The sequence below is a fragment of the Phallusia mammillata genome, chromosome 3, assembly GCF_965637545.1.
Source record: "Phallusia mammillata chromosome 3, kaPhaMamm4.hap1.1, whole genome shotgun sequence".
Taxonomy (NCBI): Eukaryota; Metazoa; Chordata; class Ascidiacea; order Phlebobranchia; family Ascidiidae; genus Phallusia; species Phallusia mammillata.
In genome coordinates this window covers 5,751,390-5,767,113 of record NC_137254.1, presented here as the reverse complement: position 1 = coordinate 5,767,113, position 15,724 = coordinate 5,751,390, and the positions used below count along the sequence as shown (strand labels likewise).

The 15,724-nt window shown below is 36.0% G+C and overlaps 1 pseudogene; it reads right to left on the bottom strand.

Moving 5' to 3' along the window:
- Positions 1-1,291: 1,291 nt before the first annotated feature.
- On the bottom strand, positions 1,292-6,603 carry LOC145219316 (uncharacterized; annotated as a pseudogene).
- Between the last annotated feature and the right edge of the window lie 9,121 nt (positions 6,604-15,724).

The window sequence follows — 15,724 nt, the reverse complement described above, 5'->3', positions numbered from 1 at the left end:
ATTTATACCCAAACAATATCGGGTAATTTAATAGGGTAGAACTGTATTTAACCCAACCAAGTTTGGGTCAAAACTACCCAAAAACTATTTTGGGTGTCCCCCCCAAAATACCAAACTTTTTTGGGTTTTTTTTAACCCAAATTTGTTTACGGTGAAACTCAAATAATTTTAAGGCAGCGTCGTTCAAAAAGACGCAGCCATGGCACCACCCGTTATCTCGTTTATAAATAACTGATGATGAGAGTTTTAGAACCATAGATAACGTAAATGAGTACAATAAAAACAACAATGTTAGAGAATCGGAAGTTTACACAGCAAAGGTACACAAATTTAATTATTGGTTCAAGGTTAAATGTGGTACAGGTAAGTCGTCTTTATAATGTTGTTTCTTACACAAATTTACATCATAGTTGGTTAGGGCAATAACAGTAGACGTAAACGGCAAGTGTCCTGACATATCCTTAGAAACTAAAGGCTGTGGCAAGCTAAGAATCGTCAGGCAGTACAAATACTGATATTTAAAAAGCACAAATTGCTTTTTTACTGCCATTTATTGGCACTAACGACACAATCCAGATATTCCACAATTTGATCTAAAACTTAATATAGATTGTGTGAGGAGTAATGTAAACAGCAAAGAATATTTCTTGAGTCGTGGACTATTCACCAACGGGGCAACACAATTAACATCAAAACAGACTTGATGCTTTCAGCTTGCTACAGACTGCCGCCTAAAGATTAGGGACCCAATCATTGTTATCGCGCAGTGTTTTCGTTGCGTTGTGGCGTGCTTGCGTTCGATTCGTTTTACCTTTGTTTTTCGAGAACTCTACGCGCATTCAGGGGTATTTACTCTGATGACGTCGAACTAAAATGTATCTCCTACCCTGATGAAGGCGACCTAAATTTATCTCACAATATCTCATCGACCGGAACCTATTTTGTTACATAATTTACATTGGACTTGAATGGTTTAGTGAACAGTGTTACTGCACAAAAAGTAACTGTTTTCATTGTTACTCTGTGTGATAGGAAAGCGGGGTATAATGGGACACTTAAGCGGAAACCGTCGTAGCTTCGTTAACACTGGTAATATTGAACCCAAACTTGCATGACAGGTAGTTTAATCTATCTCCTACATAAACCAACCCAATAGTCAAGCTTTACTTTACAAACAAAAAGTTATTTTAAATTTCCCAAGGGCCTGTTTTTTCCCATTTTGCCCCATGGGTGGGGTAAAATGAGGTTTTGTCATACTGCACTAAAATGAGTAAGAACAAAATACACAAAATAGCAACAAATTGTTTTTTTGCATTTATAAACAAAGTAGTTGCGAAAAACAACAACAAATACAACCAATAAACACTTTTTTTCAGTAACAGGCCTAATCACTGGCATAAATCCCAAATATAGCGAATACACCTTCAAACTCTTCAACTCCAGCACACAAGTAATGTGCCTACCTAGGACAGATACAGCATCAAATCCATCCTTCTGCAGAAATGGAATATAACTCCTCACAAAACAAGCAGGCTGCATCTTCTTCTTGATTAACTTTCACATTGTTTGCAGCTTTTTTATACTAAAGACTTCTTGCAGCATTTTCCCTTTTTAGGTATTTTTTCTTTGTTTCATGTTTGTAACTTCAGCTTTGACAGATAAGGGGAGCTAGTTAAAATACTTGTTGAACCCCTCTTTCTTTTTTTTCTAATAGTTGTTTGTTTGACTTTTGGAATTGGCATCACATCACAAATAGATTGGGCAAATGACAAATCACGATTTGATGTAGTATCTGTGATACTGGTAGCATTGTCCATGTTTGTCTCAGCATTCAGCACTATGTTATTTAAAGGAATCTTTTAGAGGTATTGTGACCGAAGGAGTGGTGATAATAGATGGCTCATCAAAGACATTTTTATTTACTGGCCAAATGCCTGTTGTTTTAAATCAATTAATAACAGTACCAGTTTTGTCTATTAGTTTTTCTCTTATATATTCTTGTCATGCTGGTTGTCTAATAAAAAAATACAAACTTCAATAGCTTACATTTAAATAAAAAATAATATAATTTCCAAATCCTAAACTAATTCTTTGTTTCTTAACTGACAGTTAGCCAGCTATGCTATAGCTATACCAATAAAAATACTGCATAGCTTGCCATTGTGATAGCGAAAACAATAAATATGGGTTCGTTGTATTGCAATACCACAGTGGGGTACTTCATTTTGCCCCCCACCTGTACTGAACAGAAAAAGCTTTCACAAAAAATAATAATAACTGGAAAACTTTTTGATTCATTACCAATTGTTTTGTCTCAGCACTAACCAATCTAAAATACAGACTTTTTATTTCTTAACTGTATATGTCTTGGGAAAAAAAGAATCAAAATTATGTCACTTATTTTAAGAAACAGGCTATTTTTAATTTTTTTGGTCCAAACTTTTTAAATAACCGCCGAAATCAAAATCTTTCCTTGACAAGATTGATAGTCAAAATGGCCGCCTAAACACATGTTCGGCGCACAGTGGCGTAAGTAGGTCACCTAAAAACGGTCAACTTCATTTTACCCCACCACCTCATTTTACCCCGCTCTCCCCTACATGTTTTTTTTTTCAATTGGTAAAAATGAAACTCGAAGAATAAGGTGAAATTTCAGCCCAAACAAGTCTTTTCACGTTGAGTTATTGTTTATTGTGAGTCAACAAGTGTCTATCAAACTTAAAAGCATTAAATCTCAACACGTCAATGGGGCTTCTCTGTGATGGGGTTAGAGTGAATCAACATGTGGATTTTCAAATCTCCACTACGAGCAAACTTTTTTACACAAACATCACATCGATGAGATTACTCTTTAGTGTGAACTAATATATGTCGTTTCAAAGTACAACTTTGGGAAAACCGTTTCTCACAAACATCACATCGATGAGGTTTCTCTTTAGTGTGAGTTAACATGTGTCTTTTTAAAGTTCCAACACGAGCGAATTGTTTTTCACAAACACCACATCGGTAAGGTTTTTCATTGGCGTGTGTCAGCATGTGCTCTGTCAAATCGCCTTTACGAGCAAACTTTTTTCACAAACGTCACATCGATAAGGTTTCTCATTGGTGTGTGTCACGATGTGTTGTTTCAATATTCCAAGCCGACCAAATGTCTTTCCACAAACAGTACACTGATAAGGTTTTTCTTTGGTGTGAGTCAACATGTGTCTTTTTAAGTTCGAACTCTTTTTAAAAGTTTTTTCACAAACATCACATCGATGCAGTTTCTCAATGCTGTGTTTCAGCATATGTTGTTTCACATTTCCATCTTCAAAAAAACCTTTGATCACAAATATCAGCTTGATCCACGCCCAAATCCGTTGATGTCATCTCTCTTTGAATTAGTTATTCAGGTATTATAAATAAAAAAATGGTTAAGCTGTTTTACGATTTATGTGTTATAAGCTGAAACAAGATAAGCTTTGCTTTCCTCTAAAGAAATGTAAACAAGTCATTCGACGTTTCGACGTCTTATACTGGGCGTCTACCCAAAGGTAACGTCAGCTAGCCAACCAGTGGTTCTTATAACAGCAAGAGAGTAAACACGAAAAAGACACTGCCGCGAAAACGACGATAATACGTTGATAAAAACGTGGATAAAAATCGTAGTTAAGTGCTGCAAATGCGATTGATAGCTAATCGGCATTAGAACATCTGTTTTTATATTCATTTCGAACTGTAGGTACCTTGTAATACTGGTTGGTTTGTGACGCACGCTTAACAAAAGTGTACCATCCAGGGTTGTCGAAAATTCTGTATACAGGAATTAAATATAGTTGTCCCACCACCCGTTAAACCAAAGCCTTTGTATATTAAAGTGCCAGGCAGGCGCCTGAAGGAACACCAAAGAGACATAGCAAAATGGGTTTCGTTGAAATCGGTCTAGGCTAGCCATGTAACGATGAGATGAGTTTATCAATTCTGCAGCTGCTGCTGCGATTGCCAAACAGACAGTTTACAGAAAAATTGAGTTTTTGAAATATTTTAACCTATCGGCCGCTTTGAACTGCTGAACAAAGGTTTTATCTACGTTTTTGCGCCAATGTCTTTCTCGTGTTCACGACTGTGTTGGATAGCTGACATTATCTTGATGAAGACACCCCGTAAATGACGTCGTAACGTCGGATGATTTGTTAACTTTTGCCGAAAGTTTGAAAAAGGTGTTTGGGGTTTGCCTGGTTGTAACATTATATTGACTGAAAAGAGATGTTAGGATTTACACAATTGTTTTGAAAGTTTTGTCGTTTATCCGTTTGAAACAGAGGAAAATTATTTTGAAAATTTGTTAACAAAACTTTGTTGCGTCCCTGAACGTAAAATATATATTTACATTATACTAAAAGTTTTCGAAAACATGCGAGGAGAAAACATACAAACACATTACTTCCCCTGATGTAATAAAGACCGAAGTATTAACCATTAAGTTAACATATCATGTAAAGCAATTAATTTATATTCAATCCCAATACTGACATTTTTAATTTAACCCTGTTTGGACAATTTAGCAAACCTAACATACCAATTCTTTGGGGCATTATAATGTTTTCTACACAAAGCTCCGGCTTGCAAATAGAATAACAATAATGCAATTAACAATCTGCAAATCAAAAGGTACAAGCCTTCCGGCCATGTGCGTCCGCAGGAAAAATTCAGGGGAAGGCAATTTATCGTGTATCATCACATCGCCGATCGAGAAACTGTATTTCAGAACAAAAATCATCTGACAGTGCTACTCGTTTTTGCCAATCTTAATGTAGCAAAATAGTACAATAAGCACAATCATAGGCGCCAAGTTTTACAAAAACGCAAGGTGGCGGAAGTAAAATATGACGTCACCTCATGTGACGTCACTCATGTGTACAATTACAAAAACTCAAAGCCAAACAAACTTTAATAGAACGCATCGATTGCCAAAATCATAAACAATAGAAATGTTTGAAATAATAATAATTTGAAACACGTTGCTGTAGCGTGTAAAAAACGTTTCGTCATGTTGTTGTTTCTTGCCCCAGATAACCATTTATTACAACATATTCGCTTACACAATAATGGCCAACCATTTACTGGCAAACCATTGTGTATTTGATGTCATAAATAAGGCATTAACCTTAAACAGGATGCAGTTTTAGGTAGTTTTTTTTAGTTGCGATGTTTCGTATGATATCGTTTTAAGTTGCGATGTTTAGTATGATATCGCTACAAACAACCCAAAATTTCCACGGTGGCCGCCACCGTACTTTACAAACCCAAGCTGGCGGGGACACCGCCTATGAGCACAATATTAACTATCACTGTAGTAGGGGAAAGCAGGGCAATGAGGGACATTAACAGATAAACGACCATAATTAACTTATTTGATAACATTTTTTTAGTTTTTTTATTTTAACTGGTTGATTTTACATTAATAAAGTCATAGACGAAAAATGGCTGGAAATGAAATTATTTCAAATTTCATCTTTTTGTTATTTGTCCCCCTTTGCCCCACCTTTCCCATTTTACTTGTACTGAAGCTTTAGATTTCTATTTTTATTCAACACGCTTCTTAAGCTTAAACTGGTGGCATTTAACTAATTACAAGACAACATGTCTACTTGCCTAGAAATCAGTCTTTTTGATACAATGCATCGAAAACTGAGATTTATATTAAACAGCTGGCAGAAAACAAGGTCTCTAAACATATCAAAACATTTTCTCACTACAGAAATAACATAGGAATGAAGTTTTAATTGACAACTAAAAATCACAAAAAATATATACCGGTACCGGTAGAACAGAACAGTGACAATTTAACTTTTCAAGGAGCATTTTAACAAAAATCACACACAAATTTTCCTTTGCCACTGTAACTAGAACATTTATCATGGCACCAGCATTTGCACACACTACATTCAATCCAGTCCTCAGTCAGTGGTTCCTGGTACAATTCAAGGCAAAAAATGCACCTATAAACTTTCTTCGCATACAGTTTCTTTTGGCTGATCTTTGTTGGATTCTTGGACTTTGTTTTTTTGGATTTGGTTTGCTTCCAGCTGCCACTAAACTGTTCTTAAATGATGATGATGTTAAAATTTCTGATCTTTTGGCTTTTCTTTTCCGACAGGAGAGTTTAGCATGAGGCAATGGCGATATGTCTTGCACAGAAACTTTTCGTGGCGTTGCCAATGATTGCATCGAAGAACTGCAGCAAGGCTGATAATCAACTGCCGGTTGCGAAAGTTCGGCTGTGGCTGTTTCAAAAAGGTCACCAGAAGTGGATGCTTCTGCATTTGCGTTAGCCACAACAGGGTCACTAGTTGAAGTACTGACTGGGTTTAGTGCAGCACTTTATATCACAACTGGTAACATATCATTGCTTATTTCTGCAACACTTGGAACTTCGTTAGCTGAAGGACTTTCTAAGTTTGGTGCTTCAGTTTCCAACACATCTGATAGAGATGCAGCATCAGAGGTTGTTCCAGCAATGATCTCTGTGACAGTTGAAGGAGCGAAGTCACTGTCACAAAAAACATCTGGATTATATGGTGAGATCCCACAAGATCGAAATCCATTGGATGCTTTTTCCATCGTGGCTGCACGCACATAAGCTTTGCCTGCCAACTCAGCAACACCAAAGTCACTAACACGTTTTCCTGGGTGATTGACCAGCCATTTGCTAACTTCTTGATTGTAAAATATTTTCAGAGGGCCAAAAAATGTCCGGGACAATGTCCCGCTTTGCCCCCATCGCTCTGTCCCGATTTGCCCCCTACGTACAGCCTCCGAAATTATCGTATTTGAAAAACTAAACAAGAGTTTAGCAAAACAACTTTTTCAATGTTTGATCACCATGTTCTAGTGTATCTGATGGAACATAGCCAAGTTCAACTTTTATGCACGCGTAGGCTAACTTAGATGATTTCTGAAACCTTTTCTTATAGTGAATTAAGCTAAAGGAGTATTTCTTTCATAACTGAACGAATGTAAACCAGTTCTTCAAACTTTTCCATCAACTGCTGGACAAGATGGCCGACTTTGCATAAAAACGGATAGGGGGCGGTAACGACAATATCTGCGAAAATAATCGAAAAGTCCCTCTTTGCCCTGTGTCCCGCTTTGCCCCACTTTCCCCTATGTGGTAGGTTGGCAAAAGATTTTCAACGAAAGTGGAAATTACATACCCGAACCTTATCAGATGTAACAACAAACAAAGTGAAGATATTATATGATGGCTTTTTTACTTATTCACATATGACGTAATATATTTGCTTGTTACGGAGCTATTATTAAGTAATAATGTTCGATTCATTTAATCTGTTGTAAAGCACATCCTATTCGTCTTAGGTACGTTTAATGGTAGAGCTACTAACACAAGAACTCACATCAGGGGCTGTGGAATTTCCGGTAGGTGGCGCAACAAAGCATTGGCGTTCGAATGGCAATAATTATTTGCAAGCTTCAACTGGGTTCGCAATATGGCAGTCAGCTGTGCAAAAACTTTTGTTGGTTTAAAATTGGCCAAACCAACTGTTAGGACAGATTTTTAATAGCGCTGGCAAAATCCCAAAGTTTGTCCAATGTTTCAATATAGATCTGCATGTGTAGTCAAGTTAAGTCAAAATTTTATTTGCATTGTCATTAAATCATCACAGTTCCATTGTTGGACAGTTGAGTAAACAGCTAGGACACCGAAAAAAACCGTGGGTTATCGAGTCACGTGTCCTAGGGCAAGTACATGACGCCTTGTTTCAGACTGTTAGGAAACCAATCATAATTGGTTATAAACAAACATGTTGGTTTAAACGCAACAACGTCACTAAGTTTACTATAACTATTCCGTGAATACACTTACGGCTTTTAAAATGCCAAAAGAGATGAAGAGCTTACGGTTAAAAGTATTTTTTTATGAAGACATCAACTTTATCTAACGCATTATATTGTTTACAGAATCAAACAAAGTCCTAACATTTATGCTTTTAACTTTTTGCAAAGCCCTATTGTCCACTGAAGGCACAAGCTTCCTTGCATGAACTGACTTTGCAATGTGCAGTCAGCAGTACAACAATTTCCGTTTCCAGCGTGTCCGATTACAAGCGTCACTTATATTGGTCGAAAACTGGGTCAAGCAAACTAATAGAAGAGTTTCCACTGGCCCTGCTAAAATCGATTGGTTTGTCCAGTGCTTCAATACACTGATATTAAATTATGTGCGATTCATTTGTGATTCGTGCGAAATACTTTGCTGTAGCCAATGTGACAAACAAGTAAAAAACACTTTTTGAACATATGTCACAATCCTGCAATTGCTGGGTTATGATAAGTATATTTGTAAATATAACTATTACTTCAGCCTTCTTACAAAGTCATCTGCTAGCAATAAATGGCCGCAAGTTCAATGTCTTGTAGCCTTGATGTTACGAATATAGTACATTAATGACAAGCGAAAGTTCGTTTTGAAAAGCGCAGCGAAGGTTGCCCTACTTGTTCATTCAGCTGTTTCGTGTTTTGGTATTTGCCACATTATATTAAACTTGACAGTATACGTCCTGTGTCTTAAAACATTGTTATTTGAAGTCGAAATCTGATTCGTAGTAATGTCAAACAAGCGTTCTAAACCCTGTGTTGTATATGCATTACTATTTTACATAACAGTGAGCTATTGCTTGAATACTACAAATGTACAAACAAACAAAATAACCTAGTTCTTTGAGAAATATGTTATATTCAGGTACACAGCAAAATGGTAATTACATAGTAAAATGTCATTGAGTAAAAACCCTACATTCGACGTATTCTCGACTGAAGTGTTGAGCTAACCGACTTCAACTGTCTTCGCAATGCGGCAGTCAACTGTGCAACAATTTCCTTTTCCAGCGTGTCCGATTACAAGCGTCATTTATAAAACCACTATTTGGACACAGTCCACTGGCGCTGGTAAAATCGAAATGCTTTCCCCATTGCTTTAATAAAAACTTATCGGTGTATTTATTTTTGCCCGATATTTGTGAGACTTTAACCTGAGGCAATATATCTCGCCTTAGCCAATGTGACAAACAACCAAATACCTGGTGAACAAACATGACAAAGTCACTTTTTCAAACCATAAGCGATCGACGCCGCAATCTATTGCTGTTTGGTTTATTACCGAATTTGGCTTTCGGCTTTAGAAAGCAACAGTGTACATTTGTTAAGTCCTAAAAACGCAAGAAAATCGGAAATTATTTACAAGCGTTCGATATTGGCAGACATTTCATCCAACCAATGTTCATAATATTCGCAATACCAAACTTATTTGTTCTACCAATTAATCTAAAGCCCCCAAATTACGTAAATTAAAGCTCCCCGAAATGTATACAGTGCAATGTGAATGTATATAGTGTATCATGGCCGATATGTCCGTGTATTTTTTATTAAAACGAACTGGGATCAGCCCTCAACTTATATGCAGACCAGCGATCACGGCACACTCATATGTAAATCACAGTATGCCAGGCCCATTCAAGGCGCCATACCAAACTTATTTGTTCTACCAATTAATCTAAAGCCCCCAAATTACGTAAATTAAAGCTCCCGGAAATGTATACAGTGCAATGCGAATGTATATAATGTATCATGACCGATATGTCCGTGTATTTTTTATTAAAACGAACTGGGATCAGCCCTGAACTTATATGCAGACCAGCGATCACGGCACACTCATATGTAAATCACAGTATGCCAGGCCCATTGAAGGCGCCATAGCGATTCAACCGGTCACCAAACCTTTACCACCATATAGCTGCGGTGGAATTCGAACCCGCAACAGGAGTCTTTACGGGACTCGCACTTTACCAACTGAGCTATACAGGCTCATTGGCGAATCCGCCGAAACAACAATCCCCGGCCATTAATCAATACAACATTTAGAACAACATGTTTTGCAGGAGTTGTTGTTTGGTTCCAATTTTTTTTTTAAAGGTTCAATATACCACACAAACTTGCACACATTTTATCTAATGTAACACAAAACGTTGACGTACAACTTAACACAAAATCAAGTGATAAACAAGTTGCTGATTAAGAAATATATATTATCTGCCTGAATATTTGTTTCAAATACCAGCAGAAAAATTCATTACTAAAAAATAAATTACTAAATCTAAATTACTATTACCTAGCTGCAGTTGATAACTTTTAGTCGGTTCAACGTTGTGCGTTTATTATAAATATATTTTTTTACTATTTTGACAGATGCTACGTGTTTTGTTTATTTTTTGACACATAGTTCTAATGCCACTTATATTGCTGTATTATATTAGCGCAAAATTATAAAAAAAAGGCTAACGTGACGAACCCAACGTACGTCAATATTAATGACGTAAAACTAAATATCACACAAGCTGACATACAAAGTCCCATTTCTACATTGTGCTTCATAATGTAGAAAGAAATTGTTAAAGAGCCCCGGCACCGGAAAATTATTTTTTAATATGTTGTTTGTCGTATTTTTATAAACACGATTTCAGGTTTAAAACCACAAAAATCAAAGTTACTAGTCAAATATTTACGTTTTAAATCTAAAAACACTGACACCTAGCGGATATTTTGTCACTTATCTCAAACGTCATGTGACGTCACCTCGTACCAACTTGGTTTGGAGCTTGTTTGTAGTCGGTGGTTGTTAACGTTCTGCGACGCCAATTACGTTAGTCAGTTTAGGTATTTTGGTGTTTAAATGTTTTCATTTTTATACTCAAGTGTGCAAAAATGCCTGCAGTGTGTTCTTTGTATGGTTGCAATTCGAGAGGAAATCAAAAGGCCAGCAAAATGACACTTTTTCGCTTTCCAAATATAAAGCGATTGCGGTCAGCTTGGGTTAAATTTGTTAACGTGAAAAAAATGGAAGGGATCAACGGAATGCAGTGTTCTTTGTACATTTCACAAATAAAATGCAGTATGACAGAGGTATGGCAAATATTCCATGTATTTACAAGAACAGTCTTCTTCAGCAAGAAATGCCATTGAGAGCAGCTGCAAGAAAAGTAGCCGCACAGCGTGTGGTATGCTTTAGTTAATTGTTTTCTGACATAATCTCATTTAACATTATCGTCTTTAATATTACCATTATGTTATACTAATTTAGTTTATTGTCATGCCATTTACTTGGTAATAACAAAAAAGTGTGGTTATGAAAAAAAGGTGTAATAATATCAATACATTTTCATGTAGGGAACCACCCAATCTAAGCTATGAACCAAAATACATTGTGTGTAAAAAAAAACTTCTTCACCTCTAAATTAACTGCAAATTTCCCTGGACACTCAGCTAAATTTGGTACATACACAATGATGGATGATTGATCTTTGCAACAATAAAATTGTTGCTATTAACCTTGTTCAGGTATTCAGATGGTAATTTCATAATATTTTCTATAGCAATGAAGTGGCAAACAGCAATGATATGGAAAAAGAAGGATTCTTGGGATGCATTGAAAACATCACAAGCAAATGATTGTTTATTAAAGCCTTTGTGACTGACAGGCATCCACAAATCATTAAATACATTAGTGAAGAATTGTCACAAACAAAACATTATTTTGATGCTACAAGTATATATGTTAGAAATAAAAGATGAGCATACACCAGTATACTTGTTTTTATGGTTTTAATTTTAGGAATCCAAAAGAAACTGACAGCACTTTCTAACAAAGCATGTTGCAAAGAGTTGGGACCTTGGGTGAAAAGCTTATGCAACCACATGTTTTGTTGTGCAGCAACGTCACAAGGGAAATCACAACTTATAGTTGACAAGTGGCTGTCAGTCTGGCAACCTAACTCTGAAGTCTTCCTCAGCACCATTCAACAAATTTTCTGTAGGCAGTATACATGTAACGCATAGAGGTTGCTGGTGGCATATTGCATGTTAGTGGTTAGTATAGTAAAACTTACTCGTGATAGGTGTTACCCTCATCCTGATTTCCGAATTGACGTTTAAATCGATAACATGCTGCTTCTAATACATACACGTTGAGACATATAGATTCAAATCCAGGATATGCTTTTATACAAAGCAGATTCGACTGAGAATATTCGTTGAACTTGGCTAACTGCTGTTGCACTTACTAATTTCATGACAGCAAACGCATAAGTTTCTCTCCTCCATTATCACACAGTTAGTACATAAACACCTACAATAATTCTGTTACGTGGAAAATAGCTTTTGTCAACAACAAAACACCTACCTTTTTAAGCAAATAGTTGTTATTTATTGCTTAACAGTCAACTTAGTATCTACGTTAATTTTATCAGTTGTAAACAATAAAAAAATGTACGCATCAAAGGTAAAACAACAGCTGATCAACGCCATTGTCAGAAGTTGGTACGAGGTGACGTAACAATCGCTGCTACATTTTGAACCAAGGTGTCGCTCAAGAGCTCATTGTTTGATTGAATATCTCGAAAACGACAAATCATAGGACCAAAAAAATTAGTGATTCGGAATCCCTGATTTATGGCAATTCTAAAGATCTAAAATGTAGAAAAAGTCACATCGCCGCTGCTGGGGCCCTTTAAGAGTGTGATTACCTTTGTACAAATGTATTGAATCTGTACTTGGTCGATTACAAAGTACCTGAACACGTCAAGCACATAAAACTATTTCTGACAATTTTTTTCTGTCGTATTTCCTTACCCTAAGGCTAGTGTTGTAAATGCAGCAATCAAAGTTTCCCATAGCAAACAACGCAAAGAATGGATGCGTTTTTTTGCTTGATCGTATCATGTTGCCGGGATCACACCTTTATGGCACACAACAATACAAACTTGACGGGTCACCGGTGAAAAAGGAAAACGAAAACAGTGCTTGACCTACCTATAAGTGAACTCATACTGCAAAAGAGCGTTTTGACAGTTTGCTTGGTATGAGCTTGTATAGCAAGACGGTGTTGTGTGATACAAAATCTGTATAATTTTTTTGAGATGAAATTCTACAAGAAAAAGATCATGCGGATAACTTACCTACATTCCAAAAAATCAAACAAAATTTCTTTCACCCAGCCTGAACGAATCAGGGCCATATTTGTAAAAATAGTCCAAAATTAAGTTTGTGATTTCTGTGGATTGTGCAGCAAGTCTTTCCAACATCAAATAAACATCGAAATAAAAATATAAAAGTGACAAAAAAGAAAGTGATAAACCAGTTAGAATAATCAAGGGCGACAATCAAATAAATCACCCTTCCATAGATGACTTTTATTAAATCGCCACCCACCCCTGCCCCGCCCACAATCTCATTCACATCTGATATGACTATTTTGCAACGAGTAAGTTTTAGACACCAGTCAATTAATTTGCTTTGTACGTGTGAAGTGTTATTTACGTCATTTTTTGTACACAATAAACATATAATATAACTACTTCTAAATATAAAATTTGGCTAAATATTTTACCGTTTGTTGGATTTAGCGGATAATGATAATTTTAAACATTTTGCGCAAATTTCCTCCATAATTTGTCATGAAACCGTTCTTCGTTTGATATTGCAGAAAACTCTCCTCTCTGCTGGTCTTTAGTGGTGTTTGGTTTGGAACATGACGTAACATCATGTCTTTTCCCTAAAAAATGCTGTGTTACGAAAAAAATTTGAATTTTTACAGCACATAGTATTTGCCTCATATTCATAATATGCTTGACTTTTAAAATCTTGTGCAATTGTCAAACGTTCCGAATGAATTTGTGTTCATCCAATTTTGGTAATCTGGAATTAAAAAAGGAAACACAAACTATTGTCATTAATGCGACGTTGTCAAATTTACTGATGTAATTCTGGTGATTGTTTGACGTCGTAAGAAACCACGATCCACCATAAGTGTCAGTCATATTAAATTTTTTATCGTTGATAGTTGCCGCGAGAATCCACCCACCACCAGCAGCTATCATGTCACAGTAAACCTGTGAACAACAATCGTGGGTTTAGGAAATTTGTTGTTCTGAAAGTTAATAGGTTTGTATTGGTGAGTTTCTAAACAATATGGAAGGCACCTAATTTGTTTTTGCCATAGGACAGAATGATTTTCGTTTTCAAAGTTCTTCAATTTGTTTTATTTGATCTGCAATTCTGTTTACAGACAGGGGAATCTGACATACTCAGCAACGGAAATGTTTAAAAATGTTGATGTCTGTTTATGAACAACATCGTTGTTCTAAACCTTGATATAAAAAATATAAAGAGAGACGGTTGTATAACGTAGATTCCATCTTGATAACCAGGGTCTTCCAGTTCAACACATGAATGGGCAGGATTGGGGAAAGTACCAACCGGTGATTTTGTTATCACAGATTCAGTTGTATTGAAGTTGGTTTTCTCCGTTGTCTGTGCTGCTACATTATGCAAATAACCATGCAAACAAATTCGTAGTTAATAACTAATACGAGGAAAATAGTGTGTCAAAACGTCAAATTCATTAGATAAAAAACTGTTCTTTTTCTAATGATCTTTTATTGTGATGTCATACTGCCGATTTTTACCATTGAAACGAACAATTGTTCCTGGCTGTGGTCAAGCGTCTGCAGCAACAACATTTCCAATTAGTAAATGAACTCCGCAATTATATTGCACACAAATCAAAACAACTAGCAGCGGGTTTATCCAGACGGTATGGTCTGGGATGTACAAGCGGTTATAAAAAAATGTCTGTAATGAGAGCTGGTTGGGTTCACGAGAGTTCAGTCGTTTGAATGGTCTCATACGATCATTAGACCACGAATTTTTTGCAACTAAATAGACGGTCTTAAATATACTGGAGAGTGGTGACATAACCATTTAAATCTCGGTTGCTTCAAACAATGAACCGCAATCACAGACATTGGTTTGTGTTACGTTAATCAATGCACATGAGCTGAGTTAATTAAAGGAGCTTCTAGAAAACAATGTACATGAACACATTAAAGAAGATTTGATTTTAGGTAAATCTCATGTTCAACAACTGTTTTAAAAGACTAAAAACACTTTTATTGATGTTTGATTTACCTTGTGAAACTTCTCTGTTTAGTTTCTGAAACAGTAAACATAAAAAGTCATTAGAATTAAGGACACAAAGCACACTTACTTTAGTTTATTTGACATTACACACCTGGTCTTTGGTGAAATTTAGTATTCCCAAAACTAGTCCCAAAGCAGCCAGGATTATTACTACAAACACCCAAATCTTATTCACATGGAAATTTTTTGAAGGCCTTGACAAATTTTCACTTTGTTTGCTGCCTGGTTCTGTTGTAAACATCCATGCATGATAAACACATCATTGCATTTTACAGATTAGTGTTCATGGAGATTATTTTTTTAGTAAATATGCAAAATGTTTTAAATTGATCACTTTCATGCAAAATTTGGTCTAAAAAATATCGTGAACCTAAAATTTGAGGGCCATTATGCTGAAGATAATAAACAAAACATGATATTTGTGCTTACTGCATTTATGGTTTATGCAAACTTGGTATTATGGTATATAACTAGAAATAATTTTTGCTTATCTCCTGTACAAATGTGCTAAAACAACTTACCAACATCTTGTACAGTTCTAATTGTGGGTCCAACTGTATCAATGTTTGCTTCAGGTACATTGGTTGAAGATTGAGCAAACATGTTTGTAAATACTCTTTGATCAACGTGATCTGAAAATCAGATAAAAAAATCGTGCCAAAATTTATATTAATTATCCATCACACTAATA